Genomic DNA, 27919 nt, shown 5'->3' on the forward strand with positions numbered 1-27919 from the left:
CTGAGGAGCAACAGTGATGGCGACCTTTACCCCGTGTCAGCCGTGTCAACCGCATCCAAGCCTAGCCCCGTTCTTCTTGCTCTCTCCCATGATGTTTGGCACTCTCGGTTAGGCCATCCGGGTGCCTCTATTTTTAATTTACTTAAGTCTAGCTCTCGTATTTCATGTAATAGCAAGTCCAACTCTTTGTTGTGTCACTCGTGTCAAATAAGCAAACACAAAAGATTGTCGTTTTCCGATTCTCTATCTCGCACTCTCACACTCTTTGATATAATCCATAGTGACTTGTGGACTTCGCCAATCAAAAGTAAAGCAGGTTACAAAAATTATTTAATCTTGATTGATAACTTTACTCAATTTGTTTGGGTCTATCCGCTAAAATTCAAATCCGAAACCTTTTCCAAATTCCTTAAATTTCGAAATTATGTCACTACGCAATTTAACCGTCCTATCAAAACATTTCAATGTGACTTAGGCCGTGAATTAGACAATAATGATTTTAATAATTTCGCTGACCAAAACGGTCTAGTTTTTCGATTCTCGTGCCCTCAGACCTCGTCCCAAAATGGTAAGGCTGAACGCATGATCCGCCGCATAAATGAAATCGTTCTAGCTTTATTACATCACATATCTATCCCTCTTGAATATTGGGTCGGTGCATTACATACGGCAGTCCATCTCCATAACATTTTGCCCACCAAAATCCTCAATTCCCTCACACCAACTTCCGTTCTCTTTCATAAAGACCCTTCCTACTCTCATCTTCGTGTTTTTGGTTGTGTCTGCTACCCGAATCTCTCTGCCAAAACACCTCACAAACTAGCAACCCGATCCACCAAATGCGTCTTTCTCGGTTATCCCCAAGAGTTTCGAGGTTACAAGTGTCTTGAACTATCCACTGGAAAGCATATTATTTCCCACCACGTTACTTTCGACGAGTCGGTAGTTCCATTCGCTCACCCTTGGCTCCCTCCTACCAGTGATAAATCCAACGTCCACTTAAACCCAGCCCTCATCGATGCCTTCTTAAACCCAACCCAGTCCATGACCATACCAACCCACGTTCCACCAGACTCACCCCGACACAACACACCTCCTGTCCAAACTCCCAACCCCCCTCAAACCCCCATGTCTCTCCTAACTCCCCTGTCCAACCCGGACTCCCTGCAACACCTTCAACCGCAACTCCCCACACCCCTGCAACCATTCCACGTACCCAGCCCTCCCCCTCTGTCCATACTTTCTACTCACCTGACCCGCCCCCTCTACCTTTCGCGACCATCGCATGACCACTAGAGCTATGAATGGCATCTTTAAGACTCGTGTCTTCGCTGCCACAAAAGAAACCATCTCCCCTCTTCCAAAGAACCCCCACGCTGCCCTCCAGGACCCATACTGGAATACCGCCATGACCGACGAGTTTCGTGCTTTAATTGATAACAATACCTGGTGATACGTGCATATTCTATACACTTTATTTGCAGTTTTGGCACGTATTTCCATGCATAATTGTTAGCTTAAGGCTACTATTTCTCCCGAAACGGTTTACTTTGCATTTTCTATGATTTACTGTAGGAATGAGTGGAAGTAGGCTAAATCAAGCCTAAATCGTCCTCCGGAGGCAGCTTTTGGGAAACTTTGAAGAAGGGAGCTCGGATTCAACCACCTCGGGATGCGTGCTTGGAGTAAAGAGCTGATTTGAAGAGAGAAAGAAGCCACTACACAGCTCAGTCCAGTCGATCGACCATGCTACACAGTCCATCGACCGTTGAAGTACAGCAGAAGCTACTGTTCTGAAGTGACCAGTCGATCGACCATGCTGATCAGTCGATCGACCAGTCTGCGAGCTGGGATTAATTCTTCGTGTTAGACTTTTAAAAGCCCAATTTGTAATTAACTTTGGGCATCGCTTATCAGTAGAACGCAGCTAGACTTTTAGGCTATGCTTTTCATTACTGAAGAACTTAATTTAGATCTGGTTTTGGAGGAGACGACGGATTTCGAATTTGAGTACTTTGTTCATCAATCCTTAGTAATCTTTTATTCAATTTACTTCTTCTTTTATTTTCTTGTTAATTCAATTCTTGTTTTACTAGTTTTATGCAAGCAATTCAGTTTTATTCTTTTATCTTAAATTCAATTTTAATTATGTCAATCGTGTTCTTTATCTTCAATTTTGCAATTGATATAGCTTTAGTCATGCGTAGCTAATTGTTTTGATTGGGAACTAGGTGAGCCATGGCATAAATTAGGGTCAATTTTATTAGTATGAATTCTTTCGTATCGATCTTATTACCTTTTGATAAATCCATCTTGCTAGATTGAAAGATTAGTAGGTTAGGTTGTCATGAGATTTGGAATTTTCTTTGAGCGAAAGCTTTGAGAAATTCTAGGAATTAAAAGACCGTGAGGTTAATTTTGAGCATTGATCGAAAGGCTTGCTCGTATTTCCTAAAACCGTATTATAGGACCTCTGCTACCTGTTTGACCTGACCTTAGCCATGGTGAACCGAAGTTCCCGATCTTCTTTTTATCTTGTTGAGAAATTTTATATTTTAGCAAGTAGTCATTAGAATCAACCAAATTCAAACCCCCATTAATTGTTACTTTTATAGACTGAAATAAGCAAATAGAATTGATCTTGTCTCTCTGTGGTTCGACCCTTACTATCACTAGCTATAGTTTTAGTTTGGAATTATAAATTTAATTTTGATACAAAACGACGGTATCAAATTTTGGCGCCGTTGCCGGGGAGACGGTGTAATTCTGTTTGCTTTATTTTTAGTTTATTTTTCTTGTCTCGAGGAACTTTGGTTCCTTGAGGCCGTTGCTTACTCATGCTTCTAGTTTTGCTTTTGCACAGTTAGAAGACAGGTTTTTGAGAGGAAGACTTGAGTACTCTCATTTCGGCAAGCATGACTACGATATATGACAATCTTCAGCCAAAAGAGCAGCACCTTCCAAATGGGCACGTGCTACCTACCCCTACTACTGGTCAGTTCGAATTTCGTTCCTCCTATATTGATTTAGTGGAGCGAAATCAGTTTGCTGGTCTACCAGATGAGGATCCCTTGAAGCATATGGAAATTTTCACAGACTACTGCTGTTCCATACCTATACCGCCTGGGATGACTCAGGATGAAGTAAAAGGGGTGATGTTCTTATACTCATTGAAGGATTCGGCGCGAGATTGGTACCGCTACCTTGATAGGATAGCAGCTGGAGTCACAGATTGGACATCTCTCGCATTGGCCTTCTACAAAAAATAATTCCCACTTGCAAAGACTGATGCCTTGAGAAGTAAAATTGCTAATTTCCAGCAAGGAAATGATGAGGAATTTTGTGAAGCATGGGGACGTTTCAAAAGTTTGGTCCGAGATGTCCCTCACCATGGTTTCCAGCAGTGGTATCTTTGCAACTTATTCTACAATGCTTTATATGATGATTACAAGGTCATCCTGGACGCAGCTGCGAATGGTAGGTTCCAAAACAATACCGGTCAAAATAAAGGTTGGAACACTATTGAGGAGATGGCAGTCCATAGAGCTGAGTTTGGGAGTTCACGTGGAAAGTCACGAAAGCAAAGTGATGAAATGAATGCCGTTGTGACACTCATTACTTCTATTACTGCCCGTCTCGAGAAGCTCGAGACCTCTGAAGCTTCCAAGGAAAGAGTTGAAATTCCCGTTCATAAGTTAAATGAAATCGAGGAATTGAGGGAAATGGTCCGAGCTCTTCTGCTGCAAGTCGCGAAAATGGAAGCAGCCGGGATTGAGTCCTCAAAGAATTTTGTGAAGCAGTTGGAGAATATAGAGGCTAAGCAAGTCGCCAATTCTTCAAGCAAATGTGAAGGGCCAATTGAAAAGATTAATGCCATTAATCTCAGAAGTGGCATCTCTTATGAAGGTCCCGACAAGCCAAGAGGAGACTCGGGAAATGATGAAGGAGCTAGTTTAATTTCTGGTGCAAAAACGAGCTCAATTGCCAGTACTTCTGGTCGATCGACCACTACTATCAGTCGATCGACTGGAACGTCAGATGAAAAAGTTTCTGATCAGAAACTATTCACGCCCAGCCAACGGTCGATCGACTGAGATTCCTGACGAAGAAGTTTCTGTCCAGGAACTATTCACGCCCAGCCAACTTGGTCGATCGACCACCCCTATTAGTCGATCGACTGGGTCTCCAGTACAGGACGCAATTCCGTCAACTAATTTGCATGATTCTACACTCATTGATGATTTGACGGAGGTTTTAAACTTACGGAAGCCGAAGGTTACTGATCCTACGGCCATTGTTGCAGTCCCGTATCCGGAGCGTTTAAAGAATACCAAGTTGGAGCGCAAGTTTGGTAAGTTTTTGGAGATGGTCCAGAATCTCGAGGTAACGATTCCTTTCACTGATCTAATTACCCAGGTACCCTCTTACGCAAAATTTATGAAAGACATTTTAAATCGTAAGAGAAATTTTCGTGATGATGGTAATGTTGCTTTTGTGGAAGAATGCAATGCTCTTTCACATATTAATATACCACCTAAATTAAAGGACCCGGGTAGTTTTTCAATTCCTTGCACTATAGGTAACCACGAAATTGGAAAGGCCCTCTGTGATTTAGGGGCCAGTGTCAGTGTCATGACGTACTCTGTTTGCGAAAGGTTAAATATTGGTAGACTCAAGGTGACCGATATTACCGTTCAAATGGCAAATAGATCGACTCAGAGACCTATAGGAGTTATAGAGGATGTACCCGTTCGAGTGGGTAAGTTTTTTTATCCCTATCGATTTCGTTGTTTTGGACATTGCAGAGGACAGTCAGATACCTATTATTTTAGGTAGACTGTTTTTACATACAGCTGGGGCTGTAATAGATGTCAAACGCGGAACCATAACCTTAGAGGTAGGGGATGACACCATTGAGTTCAGTCTTGCTCACAAGGCGACTGAACCTGCTAATGATGATACGTGTTATTCCATTGATATTATTGACAGGGCTGTTACTTGTAATTGGAGGGAATCCTTAGCCAAGGATCCCTTAGCTGATCTAACCTGTTTAGATGAGTGTACAGGTAATGCAGTGGAGAATGCTGAGGAGCCAAATGCTTTGGTAGCCTCAATGGAGAGCTACGAGCTCAACGAGGAAGAAGATGAGATGCTCTTAAGCCTGGCCAACGAGAACTTGGTAAACACTTGCTATACCATTGAAGCTGATTCTGTCTGTGCTGTAGAGGTAAAGGTGCCTGAGCGTAAGCCACTTCCTCCTAATCTTAAGTATGTTTTTCTAGATGATACAGAGCAGTACCCAACTATTGTTAGTGCTAAGCTTAATGATGACCAACATGCGCTGATGATGTGTGCTTAAGAAAAACGGGGAAGGCTCTAGGTTACTCTTTGGATAACATTAAGGGCATCAGTCCCGATGTTTGTATGCACAGGATAGAGCTGGAGGAAGGCCACAAGCCTTACGAGGCATGTGGTCAACGCAAGTTGAACCCGAAGATGCAGGAAGTTGTTATGGCTGAGGTGATGAAACTACTCGATGCAGGTATTATTTATACAGTTGGCAACTCCAAGTGGGTTAGCCCAATTCAAGTAGTTCCGAAGAAAGGAGGGACTACTGTGGTTAAAAATGAGAAAAATGAATTAATACCAACACGAGTTGTGACAGGGTGGCGGATGTGCATTGATTATAGACAGTTGAATGCCGCCACCAAGAAAGACCACTTCCCCCTCCCTTTTTTTGACCAAATGACTGAAAAACTTGCTTCTAACAAATTTTTCTGTTTTCTAGACGGATATTCAGGGTTCTTTCAGATCCCTATTCATCCGGATGATCAGAGTAAGACCACTTTTACCTGTCCATAGGGTGTTTTTGCATATCGTAGAATGCCTTTCGGATTGTGTAACGCCCCTGCTACCTTTCAGAGGTGCATGATGGGGACTTTTTCTGATTATATAGAGAATATTATGGAGGTATTTATGGATGATTTCTCAGTTTATGGTAATGACTTTGATCGTTGTTTAGCTAACCTTGATAAAGTCATGCAGCGTTGTATAGATGTTAATCTTGTTTTAAACTGGGAAAAGTGTCAGTTTATGGTCAATGAGGGAGTTGTGTTAGGGCATCTGATTTCTGATAAAGGTATACATGTTGACAAAGCAAAAGTGCAGGTGATTGAGCAATTACCTCCTCCCGTGAATGTTAAAGGAGTGAGGAGTTTCCTTGGTCACGCTGGTTTTTATCGGCGTTTCATTAAGGATTTTTCAGAAATTGCTAAACCACTCACACATTTGCTCCTTAAGGATGCTGTCTTTGAATTTACTGATGAGTGCCTTTCCGCTTTTAACAGGTTAAAGGAGGCCCTAGTTTCTGCGCCAATCATTTAGCCGCCTGATTGGGACCTCCCATTTGAGATCATGTGTGATGCCAGCGATTATGCGGTTGGTGCAGTTTTGGGACAGCGGAAGAATAAAGCTTTGAATGCCATATATTATGCGAGCGAACTCGGATGAGGCTCAAATTAATTATTTTACCACCGAGAAAGAGTTTAGTTTTGTAGTTTTTGCCTTAGACAAATTTCGGTCTTATTTGTTAGGTTCTAAGGTTATTGTTTATACTGACCATGCAGCGCTGAAGACTCTTTTTCTTAAGAAGGATGCAAAGCCGAGGCTTTTGAGGTGGATACTCCTTTTGCAGGAGTTTGATTTGGAGATCAAAGATAAGAAGGGAGCAGAGAATGTGGTAGCTGACCATTTATCTCGTCTGCGGTGATGAAAGGGAGGATTCGTTACCTATTAATGATTCTTTTCCCGATGAGAGTCTGTTAGCTATTACTACTTCAGGGTCTTATCCACCTCTGGTTTGCTTTGATTTTGCTAACTTTTTTGTGACAAGTAAGATACCACCCGAGCTTTCATGGCGCGGAAGAAGCGGTTTGCTTATGATGTTAGACAATACTTTTGGGATGATCCTTATGTTTTCAAGGAATGCGCAGACGGTCTCATCAGGAGATGCGTGCCTCAATGGGAGGTGAAGGATATCCTAGAAGCTTGCCACTCTTCTGCTTATGGTGGTCACCACGGTCCAGTCCTGATCGTAGCTAAGGTACTCCAACTGGTTTCTATTAGCCAACTTTGCATGCGAGATAGTCGCAATTTTGTTCTTTGAGTGCGATGCTTGTCAAAGATCGGGAATATTTCCAAGAGACATGAGATGCCACAGGTAGGCATTCTTGAGGTTGAGATTTTCGATGTCTGGGGCATTGATTATCAAGGACCTTTTCCGAGCAGTCAAGGTAATAAATATATCCTCGTAGCTGTAGATTATGTGTCCAAATGGGTAGAAGCTATTGCTACTCCCCATTGTGATGCAAAAGCCATGATTACACTGTTTAAAAAGATTATTTTCCCTCGTTTTGGTGTCCCTCGGGTTGTCATTAGCGATGGTGGAATGCATTTTAAAGAGAAACAACTTGGTGCTTTATTGACTAAATTCGGTGTCCAACATCGTAGAGGTTTGGGGTATCACCCCCAAACTAGTGGTCAGGTTGAGATTTCTAACAGAGAATTGAAAGAAGTCTTAGCTAAAGTTGTTTCTAAATCACGGAAAGATTGGAGTCTTAAGTTAGATGATGTCTTATGGGCCTATAGGACCGCATTTAAAACGCCAATCGGGATGTCACCATACCGATTGATTTATGGTAAGACATGTCATTTGCCTGTTGAGTTAGAGCGTAAGTCTTGGTAGGCTATATGTGATTTAAATTTGGATCCTAACCTCTCTCGTGAGAAACGCATGACACAGCTGAATGAGTTGGAGGAATTTAGGCTGCTGGCCTATGATAATGCAAGGATCTACAAAGAGAAAACAAAGCGCTGGCACGACAAGAGAATCATCAAGCGCGAGTTCCATATTGGCGATAAGGTACTTCTTTTTAACGCTCGTATCCGTTTATTTCCTGGTAAGCTGAAATCCAGGTGGACTGGCCCTTACACGGTCACAGCAGTCACAAAGTTCGGATCAGTTGAATTGGAGACCTCTGCTGGAGAAAGGTTCAAAGTTAATGGCCAATATGTGAAGCATTATCACGGATCAGATGAGTTTGTTGTGAAAGTCGAGGTATTGTACTTCGACCCGTTATCGGATGATGCAAATTGAGGTAAAAAGGTCGTGCGGGACCTCTTAAACCAGCGCTAACCGGGAGGCAACCCGGCTTGTAAACTTTTGTAATTAGGATCTTTACAGTTTTATTTCATTTATTTTGCATTAGAACCCTTAGCTTGTTTCCTTTTGTTTAGAAATTTTTTTGGTTTGGAGAATATGCGCCTTTGAAAATTTTTGTAGGTGATTTTTGAGCTAAATTGTCAGCGTCTTCAGTCGATCGACTAAGCTATTCAGTCGATCGACTGAAAAGGAACAGGTCAGAGGCTACTGTGTACGGAGTTTGGTCGATCGACTTGGCAATATAGTCGATCGACTGAAGAGAAAAGTCCAGAAGCTGTTTAAAGGGGAGACTGGTCGATCGACCGGGTCAGGTGGTCGATTGACCAGAGCGCGGGATCAGAATGCAACTCATAAGGGAAGTATTCCTTCATTCCTCATTCATTCATTCACTTTCAATAAATCGAAAAATCAAAGGCAAACCCTATTTTCTCCCCTTTTCTCGCGATTTTCCTGCAAATCCCGTCTCATTCTCGAATTTTCTTGCTTAAATCTTCAAGGTATGTCCCTAATCTCTTTTCCATGCTTTATATTCGATTTTTACTGGAGTTTCATGCCATATTTCCGAGTATTGTTACATTGAGATGGAAAAATCGATTTGGGGAAAATCGATTTAGGGCTAGTTCTAGTCGATTTTTATGCTTCGATTTCTTTTCCTACCCTTTTCCTTTGATTTTCAAGCCTTATTATCAATTGTAGGATGCTTAAATCAGTTTTCCCCCAAATTTTGGAAACCCTAATTTCGGTTCCAGCTTCTGAATTTTTGATTTTTTTTATTAATCGGGTTTCATGAATTGTTATTGCTAAAGGTTAGGGGAAGCTTATTGCTAATTTGATTGTTCGCAGGAAACAACAATGTCAAAAGGAAAGGAGCACATGTTTGAAGGGCAATCGAGCCAGGGCGCTGCCAAGCGGCCGCGGGGTCCGCCACTGATGATTGAGGCCACTACGGATAGTCTACCTGACTATCCGCAGGTTATTTTTTCCGACTCTACTCAGCGAGCCAAGTTCGCTCTTTTTGTCACGAGAATGAAAGTGACCACCGGTTTCTTCACAAACCCACTTTAGAGAAATTGGGTCACATGAGTCCGTTGTGTCCCTGCTAAATGGGACAGGAATGATGGGTCTTGTGGACATGGCTGAGTTCACGTATTACATTTTGACCCTCGAGTTCTTTTCATCTTATGCTTTTAACTCGGCTTCTTTTGAGGAAAATAAGACTAATGCTTGCATTTCCTTTCGGCTTTTCAATGTCAACTACTCCCTGACATTAGCCGATTTTGCTGGTTTTCTGGGTCTTTATTTCGAGGGTAAAACCTCGGAAACTTCTGATATTCACCGAGTCATGTGGTCATGTATTAGTGATTTTTACGGGCCTAAGAGGACGGGCACTTCCGTCCACTTGCCCCCTCTTCGTTATTTTCTACGGCTAATGGGTAATACCATTTTCGGCCGTAAGGAGTCGAATAATGTGAATACTATTGAACTGTCTATTTTGGCGGGCTATCTGAACATTAACAGTCGGGTAGCCCGTATATATAACATCGCTTATTTGACTGCCGCTCACTTTCAGACTGTTAGTGAGGGCACTTTGGCCACTATTGCTTGTGGCGGGTTGGTGACGCGTCTCGCCAACCGTCTTGTTTTACTTTTCCCTCGAGAAGAGGCCCCTATAGACCCTGACCTACGCTTCATGGATCTTGCCTACGCGCGGTCCGTGAAGTGGATCGATAGAAGGAGTCGGTGGAAGATCGATTCTTTCATCTGCGACCCCATCCCTGTCCTAGGCTACCCTCCTATCCTGCCCCTCACCACTGTTTCGGGGGCAGCTCGCCCGCCCTTGCCTAGTTACAGGCTCCCTATTAGGGCGGGTACTGCTACTACTAGCACTTCGAGGAGAGCTCGTGCCTCCTCCTCTTAGGCACCCTCTCCATCCACTACTGCTCCCACCGGCTTCCCGGTCACTTTCCGTCCCCCTCCCCCTACTGTTATCCCTCCGGTCATGGACCAAAGGGGGATGTCACGTATGTTGACTGACTTGTGCAGGAGCTTTGACCAGCACCGACTTGACACGGCCTTGGCTCTGTACCCAGTTTACGAGGAGTACGCCCGGGAGGATGCTTCCACAGGGTGCCTGGACTCACCCGTCCTTCTTTGTCCCTCCGGTGGGCAGTTACCCTCGGCCTGCCAGGAGACCTCCTACTACCACTACTACTGCCGCTGCTGCTGCGGAGGAGGAGAGCGACTCGGGGTCCGGAGAGTCTAGTGGTGAAGAGTACGATGGTGGTGATTAGATGCTTGTGACCTCCCCTGTTTTTGGCTGGTTTGGGGAGGTCGTCTTTTGTGAGTTTCCGAACCTTCTTTATTAGTTTCCTTTTTTTTTTTTATTATGCTTTTATTCTTCCCTATTTCTGCTGGTGATTTGCTGCTGAGCACAATGAGGGCATTGTGCGTTTTGGTTTGGGGAGGGTATTTGCATATGTCTTTTGCATCTGCATTTGCTTTTTATTGCATTTCAGTCACATGTTTAGTGCATTTCTGTTTGCATTTGTTTTTCCGTTCAGAAAAAAAAACAACAAAAACAAAGAAAAAAATTCAAAAAAAAAAATTCAAAAAAACTTCAAAAATATCACGCTTATTTTTGCATATAGTTGAGTCGGATTGGAGTTTATTAATGATGATGTTGCACTATTAGTCAAATATGCCATTCCTTGCCTTTTCACAGCTGCTTAGCGAGAATTAAAAGTGATTTCTCAAATTTTGTTATGGAATTCATTTCGGGTAATTAGACTTGACTCATTACTTTTGGCAAACTACTTATACTTTCTGAGATATAGAGCCTTTAACTGGTGACATTCATGACCGGTTAATTTAGGATTAAGAGTAGTACTCCCTTCATTTCATGTTTTGCACGTGTATGAGTTTTGATTGCTTATTGCCTATACGCATTGGTTTGTGGTCGGTATTGCATGTTTTGAGAACTATTGCATCTTCCCCTTTCTCATTTTACCCCATTAACTCCACTTTAAGCCATATCTGCCAGTTGCCCTTTAACTACATCCCATACTTAGCTTACCATTGTGCCAAGCTAGGAAGTAGTAGAGGAATTTTGTCGAATCATAAGCAGTTTTGGTTCGTTTTTGTAATGTTGGAGTGAGTATTTATGAGAAGTGGAGGAATTGCAGGAGTGTCAGCCTAAGGTAAAATAGAGGAGAAAATCAGAAAAATGAAAAAAAGAGGATGTTCACCTGGGCAGAGAGCACTGGAATGCGCAGGGTGGTCGATCGACTACCATCACTGGTCGATCGACCACAGCTCAGAAGTTGAAAAAAAAAAGAATGAAAAGAAAAGAAAGAAAGAAAGAAAAGAATAATAAGACATTTGAGAAAAAATAATAATTTGGTTGAATTGAGAACACGCCTCATGTGCATATTTCGTGAATTGGAGGTGTTTGTTTTGGGATATTGTGTTGCTTAGTCTTTTAAAGGCATGGTTTATATTTCGAGTTGGAGGAACGGGATACGGTTTTTGATGGTTCGTTAGGTACTAGCTTGGCTCTTACCTTCACATTTCCATACTTGTTTTGCCCTTTCTTTCCCACTTAGCCTCACATATCCAAATCTTGCAATAGTTCGGCATGTATTAGTCCTTGACGGTGGTTATGCGTGTGTACGGTAGCTAGAATCATTATTCATACTAGTCAAGCATACATGTTTTGTCGGTCGCAGTCTAGGTGAGAGTATGTATTTTCTTCCCTCTCTTTTACACATATTCTTACCATTTGCTTTGCTGAGGGAAGAGTGACCCGGGAGAGTCCGAATTTATGAAGTCTTGCAAGGTCGAACGCCCGATTTAATTCCATGATATGCATAAGTTTGTTCACTTGATTTGAGCTTTGCGGTAGTTGACTATGTACATTAAACGGTTTGGCATTGACTTGTAGCTAGCTCTGAGATATACTCCTTTCCATTAGGTTTTTATATGGGTCATAGTGCTTGCTTGGGGACAAGCAAGGTTTGGTTTGGGGAGATTTGATACGTGCATATTCTATACACTTTATTTGCAGTTTTGGCACGTATTTCCATGCATAATTGTTAGCTTAAGGCTACTATTTCTCCAGAAACGGTTTACTTTGCATTTTCTATGATTTACTGTAGGAATGAGTGGAAGTAGGCTAAACCAAGCCTAAATCGTCCTCCGGAGGCAGCTTTTGGGAAACTTTGAAGAAGGGAGCTCGGATTCAACCACCTCGGGATGCGTGCTTGGAGTAAAGAGCTGATTTGAAGAGAGAAAGAAGCCACTACACAGCTCAGTCCAGTCGATCGACCATCTTTGCCGCGATCGATCGACCGTTGAAGTACTGAGAGAAGCCTCATTTCGAGTGACCGATCGATCGACCATGATCGATCGATCGACGATCTGAGTGGGATTAATTCTTCGTGTTAGACTTTTAAAAGCCCAATTTGTAATTAACTTTGGGCATCGCTTATCAGTAGAACGCAGCTAGACTTTTAGGTTATGCTTTTCATTACTGAAGAACTTAGTTTAGATCTGGTTTTGGAGGAGACGACGGAATTCGAATTTGAGTACTTTGTTCATCAATCCTTAGTAAGCTTTTATTCAATTTACTTCTTCTTTTATTTTCTTGTTAATTCAATTCTTGTTTTACTAGTTTTATGCAAGCAATTCAGTTTTATTCTTTTATCTTAAATTCAATTTTAATTATGTCAATCGCGTTCTTTATCTTCAATTTTGCAATTGATATAGCTTTAGTCATGCGTAGCTAATTGTTTTGATTGGGAACTAGGTGAGCCATGGCATAAATTAGGGTCAATTTTATTAGTATGAATTCTTTCGTATCGATCTTATTACCTTTTGATAAATCCATCTTGCTAGATTGAAAGATTAGTAGGTTAGGTTGTCATGAGATTTGGAATTTCCTTTGAGCGAAAGCTTTGAGAAATTCTAGGAATTAAAAGACCGTGAGGTTAATTTTGAGCATTGATCGAAAGGCTTGCTCGTATTTCCTAAGACCGTATTATAGGACCTCTGCTACCTGTTTGACCTGACCTTAGACATGGTGAACCGAAGTTCCCGATCTTCTTTTTATCTTGTTGAGAAATTTTATATTTTAGCAAGTAGTCATTAGAATCAACCAAATTCAAACCCCCATTTATTGTTACTTTTATAGACTGAAATAAGCAAATAGAATTGATCTTGTCTCTCTGGGGTTCGACCCTTACTATCACTAGCTATAGTTTTAGTTTGGAATTATAAATTTAATTTTGTTACAAAACGACGGTATCGACTGGGAACTCGTACCTCGTCCCGCTAGTGCCCCTGTTTTTCGATGTATGTGGCTTTACCGTCACAAATTCAGATCCGATGGTTCTCTTCAACGCTATAAGGCACACCTTGTAGTAAATGGTAAATGCCAACATGTGGGAATTGATTGTAATGAGACATTTAGTCCAGTGGTCAAGCCAACCACGATCCGTACTGTGATTAGTCTTGTCGTTTCTCGATCGTGGCCTATACATCAATTAGATGTCAAAAATGCCTTTTTATACGGGGACCTTGTTGAAACTGTGTAGATGCATCAGCCACCCGGTTTTGTAGACCAGAAAATGCCGCATCATGTTTGTCGGCTCCGTAAATCTCTTTATGGTCTTAAGTAAGCCCCTCGGGCTTGGTATCAACGGTTTGCGAGTTTTATCTTGTCAAAGGGGTTTAGCAGCAGTGTTTGTGATCCTTCACTATTTATCTATAATCATGGTACTGACATGACCTATATGCTACTCTATGTTGACGATATTATCTTAACGGCCTCTAGCACTTCCTTACTTCGACGCATTATTGATGATTTATCAAAGGAGTTTGCAATGTCGGACCTTGTTAAGCTGCATCACTTCCTCGGGATTCAGGTAACACGCACAACAAATGGGATGTTTTTATCGCAAAATCAATACGCCCGTGACATACTTAGCCGTGCATCGATGGCCTCCTGCAATCCCATGTCAACCCCTGTTAAAGCCGGGTCGAAATTAAGCTCCACTGCAGGCCCTCTTCTCGCTGACTCCACGCTCTACCGCAGCTAGCCGGCGCTCTTCAGTATCTAACCATCACTCGCCCCGATATCTCCTATGCGGTCCAACAGGTCTGTCTTTTTATGCACACCCCACGTGAGCCCCATTTTCAGTTTTTGAAACGAATTTGACGCTATGTAAAGGGGACACTCGATTATGGACTCACCCTCACAAAACCCGCCACAAATATTTTAACGGCTTATTCCGATGCGGATTGGGGTGGATGTCCTGACTCACGCAGGTCTACTTCCGGCTATTGTGTTTTTCTTGGTGACAACTTGGTGTCTTGGTCATCCAAACGTCAAGCTACCGTTTCAAAATCTAGCGCGGAAGCAGAATACAGGGGTGTTGCTAATACAGTTGCCGAGCCGAGCTGGTTACGAAACTTACTTTTTGAGCTTCACGCTCCCATATTTATGGCCAGCCTTGTTTATTGTGATAACGTCGCCGCAGTTTATTTATCCGGCAACCCAGTCCAACATCAGCGAACTAAACATATAGAAATTGATATTCATTTTGTTCGCGATCAAGTTAAACTTGGGAAAGTTAAGGTTATTCATGTTCCCTCCGAGTACCAATATGCCGACATTTTTACCAAAGGACTTCCCAAGCACCTTTTCACACGCTTTCGCTCCAGCCTAAGCGTCCGTTCCTCTCCCACTTAGACTGCGGGGGTGTATTAGTTAAATATTGTAAATTGATAGTGTGTATCAATTAGTTATATTGTTTCCATAGTTAGCCATATCTTTTCCTTGTAATTAGGATACTTTGTTATACATTGTAACTATATATATGTTAATAAGAAGATCTCCCAAATCAGGGAATTACGTTATTCTACATAAACAATAATCCTTTACTTTTCATCCCAAGTTGCGTTAGCAAATTACCTCCATAACTTATGAACTATGTGCAAATCAGCCTCCTAAGTTTCACTTGTAGCAAATTAGCCCCATCACTTTCCAAAAATGTGCAATTAAGCACAAATAAAGTTTTTTACTCTTTTTTTAACTAAAACTTATTATTTTTTTATTATAAAAACTATTATAAATATATTTCTTAAATAATTAAATATAATATTTACATATTCAACGAAAAATGCGAACCAAGTTTAGTATAAATAAAAATTTGGTCATGTAACTTTTCATTGTAACATCATTAATAATTCTCATATTAGGAACATTTTTCGCCAAAATTTAAAAAAATATTTGAACATGTTTTTTAATAATCAAGAATTTTAGGATTAAAATTAATCAATAATTTTGATTTTTAATAATAGTAAAATATTTAATTAGGAAAATTTATTCTTGAAAATAAGATACGAAGTTAACTGCACATTAAGAGAAACTTATGGGGTTGATTTGCCACATTTATAAGTTAAGAGGTTTGATTGCACATAATATCAAATTTATGGGCGTGATTTGCTATATTTCCCCTGTCCAAACGTACCAACAAATTTAAACAATAAACCTCTAACTAATGGTGACTACGTTTAGTTTACCATGCAGAATTGCATTTCCCTCCAACTTTCAAAACTATGTCAGCCATAACCAAATAAATGCAAATAGATGACTTAAGAGCATCCTCAACCATGAGGAATAGACTCCTTGAAAAATTGAGGAAGAGCAAAGTTGAGGAACTAAAGCTCTCCAACCATGAATATACTGCAGCGGAAAAGCGAGGAACAAAACGCACAGCGGAAAAGCAAGGAAGAAAACGCACAGCGTGAACACCAAATTCTACTGCTAAAATATTTTTTTTACACAATCCAAGGTAGGGGGCCCACTTTTTGTGGAGATTATTTTAGTCATGTTTGTATTTTGTTAACTATTTTGTCTTCAAATTTTATTTTCCCCAATAATTAATATGTAACTAATTATTTAAAAATAATAATTACACCATAATTTGTATCTTTTTTTCTCTTCAAATAGGTAGTAATATTGATATATATCCACGCACTTTTGTAATTAATTTTTTTTTTTAAAATAATTACATCATAATTTCTATTTTGTTTCCTCTACAAATAGGTAGTAATATTGACATATATTCACCCACTTTTTTTCTCTTCCTTTTTTGATTTTCTTTACACTTTTAAATATCGTTTTTTAATGGACGTCTTACTTTTTTTATAATAAAACCGAAGGCGATAAATTATGCAAGGAAGGAAACGCGCAATGCTGAAGGACAATTTCCACTGCAAAAGGACAATTTCCACTGCAAGTGCACATTTCTAATACTCCCTCCAAATTATAGTGTTTGCCCCATTTTATTTGGGCACAAAAATTAAGAAAACTAATAAACAATGAAAAATTAATGTATAAGTTGGTAGTGGGTTGTACTTAAAATGGAGGAAACTAATAAATAATGAAAAATTAATAGTGTTTGTCCTTAATTGAGTGGCAAAAGTTGTAAATACAAAAAAGTATAAGGACAATATGGTCAAAAATATGTCTCAAAATAGAAAGTTAAGAAATGAGGCAAACACAAATGTGTTGCCATTAAGAGGAAATGGGGCAAAAATAAGAATTTAGAGGGAGTACAATTAAATATTGATAAAAACGATTACACTGATAACTGACAACACATAAATAAAACTGATAAAAAATAAAGCTAACACGTAAATAAAGCTGACGGAAATAAAGCTAACACATAAATAAAGGTGACAACTGAAGTCGATTAATAAAACTGAAGTCGATTAATTATCGAGTTGAAAACCCGAACAAATTACGAAAATAGATTTTAATGTAAAAAAAATGTGTGGGGTATGTTAAACTAAGAGAGATAAATGATGAAAGAGAGTGATGAGGAATAAGTGTAAATTATTGTTGGAGAAGTGTTTTGGTTGTAAATTGAAAAGTTGAGGAATAATGAGGTGGATGAGTGAGAAGTGATAAGAGAGAGTGAGATGAGGAGGTGAGAAAATCATGGTTGGAGATGGTCTAAGCAGGAAACAAGAAACTAAATAAATACGGAGTAAAACAAATGATTAAAATGAAAGGAGGAAATAAATACCTCCGATAGTTCCAATATATCCGCTGCAATTTGTGTCATGAACAATGATGTTTACCTTGGTACCATTCAAAATACTCGGGCTCGAATTGATGTCATCAACAGCAGCATCAATGGCAGGCCTCACAGCTCTTCCAATAATGGAATTGAAAGTGAAAAGAACACCAATATTAACAGATTTTGGCCTGGAAGATGCTGAAGTAGTAGATGCATTATTAGATATTTGAGCTTTTCCTCCAACCACTATAACAAACAAAACCAGCAAACTTAAGAAAACTTGTCTTTGGATATAATTATAGAAATCCATTTTCAAGTAAGAAAATGTCTTCTAGCTCAATTGTTCAATCTATCAACCCATAAATACAATTTGTCGAGGATATAATTATAAGAATATATCCGTGGACCAACGATATTGTCCAACATGATATGCCTACGTATAACATGTGTAATCTACAAAATCGATAATAAAAAAATATATTACAAAATTCCTTCCCTCCACTTGCTAATAAGTTTAAATAAATTGCAACTACTACAACAACAACAATATTACCCCAATGTCTCAATGGCTCCCGCAAATTACGGGGTAAGAGGGGTCGGATGTACGCAACCTTACCATTGTGTTAGAAACACAAAGAGGCTACATCCGAATGACCTAAGATGAAAATTGCGTCGAGAACTGCATCGAAGGACTGCTACTTCACAAGAGAAAGAAGTGCAGCCACTTTAGTAAGCCATTTTGCTTGACTCCATCATAATCCAGAACCAAAGAGTAATGAGTGTTTGGTTCCATTGGAAATATGGAGAATTTTAAATAAATTGCAACTATCCGAAAAAATTATTAAATGATCGAGTACAAAGTTTTTTTAGAGGGCTGATTTTCATCGACGACGTTTTAGTAACTATCGATGACGTTTTAAAAAAAGAAGACGATGACTACCCTTGCACTCACACACTACTTTCTCTCTCTAAAAATTTTCCTCTCAAATTCTAGTAAAAATCAACTAAATTAAAAAAAAACCAACAACAACAATTAACAAGATTAATTAACATGACGGATCCCGAATCACCGGTACGTAAACAACTTAATCGCTTCATTATTTGCTTAATTTTCATTTTTTTGCGCATCGTTAATTCTATTCGATAGTTGATTTACGTCACGTATTAACTTAGTAGTAGCGAACATTGCGATTTTTCTGCGTAAATCTGAAATTTGTGCACCCAAGGTTGAACCATGGACCAAACGTTGAGATCCAACGTTCAGCCATGGACGAAACGTAGGAAACCAACGTTTGCCATGGACCAAACGTTGGAAACCAACGTTTGCCATGGTCCAAACATGGGAAACCAACGTTGGCCATGGTCCAAACGTGGGAATCCTTCGTTTGCCATGGTCCAAACGTGGGAAACCAATGTTTGGCCATGGTTGAGCGTTGAGTTTCCTTGTTTGGCCATGGTTGAACGTTGGTTTTCCCTGTTTGGCCATGGTTGAACGTTTAGACATAATGTTTGCTGGCCATGGTCGATTGTTGAGTCTCGTGGTTTAGCCATGGATTACTCGTTTTATCTTGTTTTGCTTTCGTTTTACGCAATTTATTTAGGTTATGTATCGTTTTTATTGTCTAACTATAGTCTGTATTGCTTGGAACAGGTTTCATGGGAGACTTTTGGCGAGAATTCAATTGATTACAACCCGTTGTTCGTGACTAGTTTAGATTTCGAAACGCGTGACAATGCTTTCAATTGGGCTAATAAAGTTGCGTTCGAGAATGGGGTTGCTTTGGTTAAAGCAAATAACGGAGCTAAAAACAGAAAAAAGAACGGGTTGTTGGCAAGTTATTTTCGATGTAAAAGACATGGGTTACCCCGCCAACATAATCCGTACAAAGAGACAAACATAAAAAATAAAATAAACTAGTCGTCATACACGTCTTCATAGTAGGGACGCATGTCCGCAAACAAATCCTCTAGAGTCTCTCTCTCCATCTCCTCACTAGGTTGTTGGAAGACGTTCTTGAATTTACGACTAAGAGCTAGGGCGACCTCCGGCTCCTCATGAAACTCGACAGTACGAAAATGGAGGCGGTGTGAGGGGGGATAGAAATAGGGGTGTGAAATATCCGCATACCAACTCATGTACCCCTCAGCATACTCGAAAAGCATAACTGCTTTAGTTGACAGACGCCATAACGATATGATTGAAGTTGCGATCCCCCATGTCCTATCGGGCTCTTCCCCGAACTGAAGCCTGTAATTCCCGTTCCCCGGGCGAGACTCAAGAGACGGAATCGGCATCGGGTACGGGATAGTCTGACGGTACCCAAACGGACGCATGCACCGATCAGGCTGGTACGACTCTACTATATCAAGATGTCTGATAAAACCCGAGTAAAGCAATACTCTGCAAGATACCTGGGGACGGTTCCCGTAGGGCAACCATCGGACATGCTCCGACCTAAGATCGTCTAAACTATGGCGATACATCTGAAAAGTCTGAGAATCGCCCTTAGCCCGAGGCAAGCGGGCCCAAGCCTCGACTAGAGGTCGGTCCTCAAGAAAGAATCCGACGTCGGGTCGGAACTTCGGAAAGTACTCATATATCCATGCCTGGAGTAACGGTAGACACCCACTAACACCAGTACTATCTCGGCGCGATGCTATCCCTAACTGTCGGTACAATTAAGCCAAACAAGCGACACCCCAAGCATAGGAATCAACCCGATCAAGACAATCAAACAAGGGCAACAACTGAGCGTTCTCTCAGGATCCAAGAAGTATCCCTCTTCGGCCTCCTCGACCTATCCGTGCTAGAGGACGTCTCTCTTACACTCGAATAGCATCCTCTATGATCCCGGCCCAACCTCTGAGTCAATAATCTCTGGGATGATGGGTTCTCTAGGACCCGATACTCTCCAACATCCACATCCTCCTCCGAACCCTCATCCGACGGCTCATCCTCTCTAACATGCCGGTAACTAACGGCAACCTCGCATGACCTCGCCTCCTCCGAATTACTACGGACGTGACCGGGAGTAGGCATCATAACCATGCGAGCCGGCTCTCGTAGTGGCGGTGGCTCTTGGTGGGCCTGCTTAACACGCAAACGACGCTTCGACATCGTAACAATCCACCCATCGGTACGGTCGTGTATGGGTGGCGGAGGCGGAGCTTGCATGATGGCCTTTCCTCTCTCATTTCGATTTTCCATCTGCATTAATAAAATAAAAGTTGTTAGAAAACACACTAATCGACTAGAAAACTTATAAAATAAAAAAATCGGCAAATAATAGCAAAAAACACGGTTTTAAAAAAAAATTGAACGTACCATGGTCAAAAGTTGACATTCAACAATCGACCATGGACGAAAGTTGAATCTTAACGTTTGACCATGGACGAAAGTCGAAATTCAACAATCGACCATGGACTAAAGTTGAGTCCCAACGTTGGAACCATGGACAAAAGTTGAATCTCAACAATTGACCATGGCCAAATGTTGAAACCCAACGTTGGAACCATGGCCAAAAGTTGAAATCCAACGTTTACCATGGATAAACGTTAGAATCCATCGTTTCCTATGGTTCAAACGTTGAACCTCAACGTTTCTCCATGGTTCAAACGTTGGATCTCAACGTTTGACCGTGGTCAATTGTTGAGATTCAACTTTTGATCCATGGTCTTGATCCCCTTCCCCAAATCGACACTTCAAACGCATTAACAACAATAAAAATCGTCTCAAATTCTAACCTATTTTCGCAAACAACATCAACCTAATTACAAACAATAATAAAATTAACATCATACTAATTAATTAACAAGAAATTCACAAGAAAAACTAACCTATTTCAAAACTAACTAGGTTTGTTACCCGTGAAATTCACGGGTTTATCTGTTTTAGTTTTGATATTTTTATTATTGTTAATATTTGTTCGAGCAATTAGTTGCTGATCCATTTAAAAATATACAGTCTTGAAATACATAGAAATTAGTTAGTTAATACCTTATTTCTTTGACAACTTTGGTTTATTTTTAAATCGAATCCTGCAAGTGACAATGTGGTAGCTACTAATTTTGAGAAACTTGACAACGGAGCAATGACAAAGACGACTCATTATATATCCTAGTGTTTTACTCCGCAATATAATAAAGTGAGTTTTTTAAATATTAAAAGTTGAAACCATCCGTATATAAAAAATTCAGTATGGAAAAATCTTCAATGACACCTTATAAGGTTGTAATCTCAATACCTCAGTATAGTCATCTCCAAATTATTTCCAGACCTCTCCATCAACCCTCCTATAGAAATATCTTTAAAGTAAATATCTTTGAAGTCTTATCACCATGTGCATGCTTCAAATATTATTTACATCCGAAAAATATTTAGTATATCGATAGAAAAATATTAGATACGATTCAACGGTTGGTCGGTATCTACTCCATGTATTACGAATTAAATTTTCATTTCAATTGCTCAATAATCTAAAAAACTATATTCCCTAAATCCGAACTCCAAAAGGTTCATAAAAATTTCTAAGTTCCTTATTACTATTTCAAGAATTTGATCCATCTCTTGTTATACTTATGTCCACGATCCTATATAAAAATAAAAATAGTATTAAAGACTATAAAATAATCTCTTCCGGTTTTGAAAAAAAAACACATAAACTTAAAATATACGGATTAGAATTTAGAAACCATACTATTTAATATTTATCTGAAGGTTCACTTTCGCTTCCTTTTAGTACACTTCTTTTTAGTACATGCCTTGATAATAGTTCATATGAAATGAAAAAGCAAAATATATGTTAGAGATGATTATACTCATGAATACAAAAATACAAATTCAAATAGGTTGATCGGGAAAGCATAATAGTAAAATTACACAACAATATACGCTTAATAACAAATTTAAAGAAATATTATAAGATCTCCATTTTGAGATCAACTATCATCTTATAATGGTTAAAAAAGCATAAACCACTTACAAAAGTAAAGTAAATTTTATAGAAAAACAATCAAAAGGCGGGAGTTGGTGAAAACTTAAATTGGAAGAGGAAATGACATAATTAAAATGATTAATTATTGTTATGATGGTTCAAAAAGTAAATTGTGAAATTTTAAAGATTTTTCATTCAATTATTTGTACTTATTTATTTACCATTATTTATGAGTAGTTTTTTTTTATTAGGAAATTATGAGAGTAAGTTTATGTATTATTCCTGTTTTGACAAAAAAAAAAACACATAAACTTAAAAGCATATGAAGTAGAATTTAGAAATCATACTATTTAATATTTACTCGAAGGTTCACTTTCGCTTCCTTTTATTACATGCCCTGATAGTTCATATAAAATGAAAAAGAAAAATATATGTTAGAGATGATTATACTCGTGAATACAAAAATACAAATCCAAATAGGTTGATCGGGAAAGTATAATAGTAAAATTACACCACAATATACGTTTAATAACAAATTTAAAGAAATATTATAAAACTTCTATTTTGAGATCAACAATCATCCATTACTTACCAGTTTCTACCTTACGTTTTTTTACCTTTAATTTTACCTCAGTTTCGCGCCTTTTGTATTTCTTCCCTCTTCAGATTACCCACGTGATGGTTCGTCTTATCTGCATTCACATACGTTTCATGGTGCTTTAAAGTTATATAAAAAATACATTGACCAAAAGATAAAACATCAACCTGGCAAAAACTTGACAAACGAATCAAAACATTGTCACATGTAAGTCACTTAAATTAAACCAACTGAAAAACATGAATTCAAATATAAAGCAAACGATTCATAAAACCAACAACATAACAAATTAAAATATACTTTATTAGACACAACAACAACAACAACAACAACAACAACAACAACAATAATACTCGACAATAATACTCAGTATACTCAATATAATCAATATAATCAAATAAATAAATTCAACCATAAAATACAATCCACAACTTAGAAACTCATGACAAATGGGCATGTTTTAAATAAATAAAGTGAATAGAAACTATTATAGGTATTGTAGGTTTTATAGTCATTACACAACCATAAATTCCCATATTTTAATTTAACTTTTAATTTATTTTGTGGTATTATTAAATTAGATAATTGATTGCCGAGTACCTCAAGAGATGAATTAAATAGGACAAAATGTTAATGAAAATAATGGGTGTTGAGTAATATAAGGAGTTTTAATAAAATTATTAACATATTATATTACAAAAAGTAATTAAATAGGAAAAACTTTTAATTAATTTAATTTGTGTTAAGTATTATGAAAAGTTTTAATCAATTTATTACCATGTTTAATTAAAAAAAAATAATAGGAAAATGTTAATAATGGTGGGTGTTCAGTAATATGAAGAGGTTTAAGTAATTTATTAACAGGTTTTATTAAAAAAAACAATGAATTAAATAGGAAAATGTTAATAATGGTGAGTGTTTAATAATATGAAGAGGTTTAATTAATTACTTAACATGTTTTATTACAAAAATTTCAATTAAAATTTCAATTTTAATTATAAATTATGAAATTTATTAACATGTTTTATTACAATATTTCAATTAAAATGTCAATATTAATTATAAATTATGAAATTTGATGTAAATTTGTAAGGGTTATATAAATTTTGGAAGACAATATATTTAATATACAAAATTAGCTTAAGAATAATGATAATATCCTTTCATATTATAGATATAAGCGAATTAAATTAATTTATAGATAAATGATTTAAATTAATGTCATGTAATAATAAATTGATAATCCATGTCACATTAAAAATATGCAACATCACATTTAAATATGCCATGTCATAGTAAATTTTAATCTAGGTGGCTTTTTGGATCGTACGTGCCTTTGTCTAGGTGACGTTTATTTGTCATTTTAGGGTAGCCTTTTAATTATATTTTATCGATTCAATTAAGTTTAATAAAACCTAAGACATAAACTAATTTACAAACTAATTCAATTAAATAACAAAATTAAAGTCATATAATCAATTACTAACAACAATAAGGGAAGGGGAAGGGAAACAAACAATTAAAAGCAATTATTTAACAAGAATTTAGCTAACTTAAACAAAAAAAAAATTGAGACTAACTTCTTATGGTGGTGGCGGAAGTAGTGGCACCGGTGGTGGTCATGGGCTGGCGGCGTGGTGGGCATGGTGGTGGCGTGGGGGAATCGAGTGTTGGTGGTGGTGGTTAATTGGTGGGTGGTTTTTTAATTTTTTTGGGTTTTTTTGAATTAGAGAGGAAAATGTGTTTGTTAGTGAGAGAGTAGAGGTAGTGTCGTCTTTTGCAATGAAAACGTCGTCGATGTTTACTAAAACGTCGTCGATGTTTACGATCCGGGTTTTTAAATAGCTTCAACTACATATCAGTAAGTCTCCTATAAGACGACACAATTCATCTTAAGATTAAGACGGGTCAAGTACATGCTACTTGTGTGTATAAAGAATGCATAGGGAAAACAATATATTTGTCTTATGTATATAAGTGATATGATACTTAATTCGTTTTAAGTCTAAGATGGATAGTGCCCGTCTTAAATGGAAATTTATAATCATTTATATATTACACATTGGTAGAGAGTTGTTTTAAAAAAATAAAACAGGCTTTGCATGACAACACTAAACAATGCATAATATAACGTTGTCATCGGTAGCGTGTTAAGAGAAGTATGGTCAACGGTTGACAAAAGTTGGCATAGGAATATTTTGTGACAAATGATTTAAGTTAAAGGAATCAAATGAATCGCAGAATGAAGAATAGAAGATACTCGCATCCCCCAATTAATTAACAATCATCGCTTAACAGCTAATCTTTCAAAATAAAAATAAATGAATTTTATAAATAATTAGTAGATCGGTCAAACGGATCAGGTTCATGTATGGGACATATGGGCGGGGTTATTATTATTGTCACAAATATGGACAATGTCAGAATACAGGTCAAAAATAATTTATAAGATTTTTTTATTTAGCATTTTTAAATTTGAAAAAAATATTTTTTTAAAAAAATTAAATCATATTTAAATTGATATTGATAATAATATTAATATTTTAATCATATTTAATGTAATTAGCGTTCTTAAATTGAAACAACTAATGATATATTGTTCGAGTTAAATTTTAAGAGGTATAATAACTACAAAAGTTAAATACACAGCATAATTTATAGGGTTATGATAAATACAACCCAATGGGTTATTGGGTTGTATTTAAGAAATTTAAAAAGGAAATAAACACTTCATATATACATTAATTGCATTGATTCATGTGTAATTCATTCTCTAATTTCTAAATTAATACCAAATTTAGAAGGGTATTAAATGCTTAAATACAACTCATTGGGTTGTGTATAACATTTCCCTTAATTTATACTCCCTCCGTACAGGTCATTTATTGTCCTTTGATTTTGGCACAAAGACCAAGGGAAGGAAAGGGGAGAAGACCAATTACTAAATCACAAATGGAATAAATTGAGTGTGAATGATCAAATTACTCATCAAATTCATTTTTAAAATAGAAAAGGACAACAAATGACTTAGACACCAAAAAATAAAAAAAGGGCAACAAATGACTGGGACAGAGGGGACATAGAGTATTACATGAAATGAGAAAAGCGAAAATAATTGTGGTCGGTAAAGCTTGTAAATTAAATGCGTTTTAAGTTGTAAGCACGGCAAGTCGGCATTGACTCTACCCGGTCTCTAGTAAGTGGGCATCAATTAAGTATCCAGGCTGCCCATTTTATAGTACCTCACTGCGATAATTCACGGCAACAACCAACGTGACTACGTGCAACCGGCTAAACCCATAGCTAGGATTGTGGAATTTATACAAGGAAATTTAAGGGCAACTTGACAAATCTTACTAACTAGCACCAACTTAATAAGAACCCGAGTATCCCATTCAACGGATAATCTACAAATTGATAATCGATAAGACGGTACGTCTTGGTTATGGCATTGTTTGTCATGTACTCCGTACATCATAACCGGTCCATAAAGGTGCAGCAGCCTCATTATGGTATTTGGGGGCAATCAATTAAGGATTATAAACGTACAGCAAATCTTTGATATTTGGCACGTTACATATGCTGAACGTTGAACAAGTTTCCTAGCTGTCAAACTCAAGGATGCCGTAGTTTTAAGTTGTCAACTCCGTGGATGCATGCTGCTAGAACTGTTCTGGCCTCTTCGGCACGAGATAGGAAATTTAATAGTGTCAGTCACATGTCTAATCTAAATGTATCCTTGAGAATGCTGGACATGATCCTCATTGCTTAGAAGATGATACGGTTATATTTGGTATATAGAATCTTCTACACCTCGATTAAGTTTCATGTTAATGTGTGTATTTTGCATGGACAGCTTAAATGCTTAGGTTTCATTATTGGTTACTCCTTTTAAAGAATGTACTTGGTTTGTCCTCAAAGGATGAATATAATTGTTTTGGTATATTTACCGCTTTTCTGTTGAGGGTGAGTTAAAGTAGGCTTATTCTATAATCGCGAGATTTGCTATATAATTTATGTGATTGTATGGCGTGTATAGAACATACGTAAATGCAAACAAGAAGGAGACACACGGTTTGGTGACGAAGAAAAATCCTAACGGGAAACAACCGCGGAGGAGACGGAATCCCACCAAGTATTTCACTAGCAATCAATTAGGTCACGAATACAATTGAATTTGGCGGCTAATTACTAGTGCGCGATTAAGAGGCTTCTCGTATTGTATGTTGAATGCCCTTCTTCCTCATATTCTCCTTGCTTTTATAGTACTTAACCCTATTACGGTTACATGGCTTGCTCTTCAAGATATCCGCCGTGGACCATTCAGACCGTATTCCTTATTTGAGCTCTTCGCTAACCTGCTACCCGTGACCTGACTGCTGCCCTTAATATGCTTCTGGTTCCTGGTCTTGTTATCTGAAATTAGGCCCAAACAGTTTGCCCCCAATTTCTTGTGAAACACACTTCCGAGTTGTTGAGCGGGAAATTGCTCAGTTTGATTCGTATACTGACTCGTATCTTCCCATGCAATACTCTCCCAACTAACTTCCCCTATCATTACTCGCACACCCCAACCTCTATTTATTCACTCCGCCGCCCTTTCCTCTCTCTTTACTTCACCCTTTTCCATTTTTTTTTTTTAAATTATATCATCTCCCTTTTCCCCACCTCTTCTTCTTCCGCCTGCTTCACTTCCCGCCGCCATCATTTCCACAGGTACCATCTTTTCTCTCTTTATTTTAACAATGACGAGAAGAAATACACGTCCTTCCTCTTCTTCATATTCCCCAATCAACCTTGAACTCAATGAGGAGTTTCCCTCACAGGGCATTTTAAAACACCCAGACGACTGTGACTCCATCCTCACTACCGCCGACCTTCCTTTAATCAGAAGTCTCCTCGGTCTCGACGAGGAGGTGGAGGTCCACCTCCCTTCTCCTGGTCAAAAAGCCGATGCTCTCCGGAGCGGTTGGATATGCCTTTATCGTTACCCATTCAGGTTAAGATTTCCATTTCCTCCGATAATCCCAGAGTTTATCTTGGTAAATCGCTTCGTCGTTGCTCAGCTGAACCTCTACGC

At 38.5% G+C, this 27919-nt stretch overlaps 1 non-coding gene and 1 pseudogene across 1 annotated transcript; both read right to left on the reverse strand.

The window, feature by feature from the left end:
- Window positions 1-17662, reverse strand: part of LOC141621442 (glutamate receptor 3.4-like) — a 36762-nt pseudogene extending 19100 nt beyond the window's left edge.
- LOC141625112 (small nucleolar RNA R71) lies at window positions 3289-3397 on the reverse strand. The gene has a single exon (XR_012534909.1). It is a non-coding gene; the product is annotated as a small nucleolar RNA R71 (small nucleolar RNA).
- Window positions 17663-27919: the final 10257 nt, after the last annotated feature.

The sequence above is a fragment of the Silene latifolia genome, chromosome X (genome assembly GCF_048544455.1).
Source record: "Silene latifolia isolate original U9 population chromosome X, ASM4854445v1, whole genome shotgun sequence".
Lineage (NCBI taxonomy): Eukaryota > Viridiplantae > Streptophyta > Magnoliopsida > Caryophyllales > Caryophyllaceae > Silene > Silene latifolia.